The 2277-nt window shown below is 34.9% G+C and overlaps 1 non-coding gene across 1 annotated transcript; it reads right to left on the minus strand.

The window, feature by feature from the left end:
- Positions 1-1145: 1145 nt before the first annotated feature.
- On the minus strand, positions 1146-1276 carry LOC126005269 (small nucleolar RNA SNORA51). The gene has a single exon (XR_007494429.1). It is a non-coding gene; the product is annotated as a small nucleolar RNA SNORA51 (small nucleolar RNA).
- Between the last annotated feature and the right edge of the window lie 1001 nt (positions 1277-2277).

Consider the following 2277-nt stretch of genomic DNA (forward strand, 5'->3'; position numbering starts at 1 on the left):
TCCATCTTGCCACCAACACCCACCCCAGTCTGCCATCATAACCGACCCTTTTTTAAGTTTGGTTGCTAAAGTTTGGGGTCTCATGATTTCATTTTTGTTGACTTTGGTTTGAATATTTAGTTCTGTCCTTCCTTAACATCACCAATGTCCTGAGACCTCTTAGCCCCTGTCTGCTATTATTTCATATGTCTTTCTCTTCCTCTATTCAGTTTCTTTCCTTCTCACTATATCTGAGGCCTAGAATATTCTCAATAACTCCCATTTAGGCCTTTGTATTTCTTCATACAGTTATTCTAAATACCACATATTATTGATATCACCTTGTATTTATTCTTTTTTTCTAACTTACTTCATTTAACATAATATCTTCCAGTTCATTCCTTAGAGCTATGTAATATTGCATTGTGTATATGTACCGCATCTTAATGATCTACTCATCTGTTGTTGGACATCTAGGCTAATTCCAAGTCTTAGCTATTGTACTGAGTGCTGTAATGAACAGTGCTGTGCATACATTCTTTTGGATGAGTGTTTTCTGTACTGGGAATAGATACCCCAAATTGGGATTGCTGGGTCATATGACAGTTCCTTCTGAGTTTACTGAGAACTTTAGATGGCTCCTTTAATTTATGTTCTGTGTAGACCTCCTCTTGCTTAAACCTCATTATGAAGCTAGTCTTTATCAATATATAAGAGAAATTTTAATTGTTGGAAGAAGGTATTTGGCTTTTTAATCAGCCTTAATTTTGAGTCTGCTTTAACTGTTTCAACAGTCATCTCTTCCTTTTTATATGATTTGAAATGTACCTCTTTACACATATCCACACATCTTGGCACTGTCACAATGGAAGAAATTTGCCCAAATGGCTAAAATCGTGGTTTCTAAAAATTCAGTTTATCCAATGCACCATAGGATAATGGAGTAGTCTAAGCAGTATGGATTAGTCTAAGAATTTAAAATGAGAAATGTATGTCAAGGTATGGAGAAAACTTTCTGGATTTCTAAAGTTAGAAAAATAAGAGGTCATCCTTTCAAAATTATTTTCAGTTATTGTCACTGTCAGCAATGAAAGTAAAAACACTGTGCTTTAGAAATTGAAGTAGAAAGTCTGAATAATTTTCTGAATGAGAGGGAAAATCTTTTTTTTTGTCCCCCAATTCACAATACAGACCATGCAAAGGGCCTGAGTTGAGGTGTATATGGGTTGCATTTACTGTACCTCCTCTTTCTATACAGTCAGTGTAAAGAACATAGCCTGTGTTCTTTAAAAATATTAAAAAAAGGAAAATCTTGATGTAGAGTTTATAATCCTTAAATAAATAAATACATTGGAATAAGTCAAGAGTAAGTTTTAATAATATGAAATGCAATTATTTTGATCATTTCAACTAAAAGTTTTACCACTAAAAACTAAAGAATTATTAAATAGATAATCATAAGTATGCATGTTAATAAACAGTTGATGCTACTGAAAACAATAAAGTCAGACAAATGATATATAGGATGAGAGACACATACTTAAAATATGCTGATATGAGGATGTCAGAGATGTAGAAAGCAGGTAAAGTACTCTCCTATGTAAAAAAAAAAGTACTTTGGGGCCAGAGCCATATCACAGTGGTAGGGCCTTTGCCTTGCATGCGGCTGAGTCAGGATGGACCTCGGTTCAATTCCCGGCATCCCATATGGTCCCCCAAGCCAAGAGCGATTTCTGAGTGCATAGCCAGGAGCCCCTGAGTGTCACCAGGTGTGGGTCCCCCCAAAAATTATGACCACTGGAATCCCATTTGTTTCTCTGAACATTGCCAGGAGTGATTCTTCAGTGCAGAGCATGAAGTAACCCTTGTGCATCACCATTTGTGACTCAACTCCCCACCCAAATGTTAATGAGACTTAAAATAAATTCATAAATAAAATAACTAAATAAGGATGTAAGAGGGATGTGAATGATTTGTGACAATTTATGTAGTATCACAGAAAGGCAGGTAAAGCAATTTATTTTGTAATCTTAGGATTCCTAACTCAAGTTGCTCATGCCCTACAATTATAATAGGATGTATAATGATAGATACTTATTCTTATTAGATGTGATAGTTACCACTTGTTAGATGTGATTTCCATTGGCAAACACTATCATAGTGTCTAGGATCTTACTGAGATAGATCTTGTGCAAGACAAGAGCCTTACATGTTCTATTCTTTTTCCAAAACTGATATACAGGATCTTTAAGAAAAAAGTTTTGGAAATGATGTTGATGAATGATTATTTTCACCTTT

This window comes from Suncus etruscus, chromosome 3 (genome assembly GCF_024139225.1).
Source record: "Suncus etruscus isolate mSunEtr1 chromosome 3, mSunEtr1.pri.cur, whole genome shotgun sequence".
NCBI lineage: Eukaryota > Metazoa > Chordata > Mammalia > Eulipotyphla > Soricidae > Suncus > Suncus etruscus.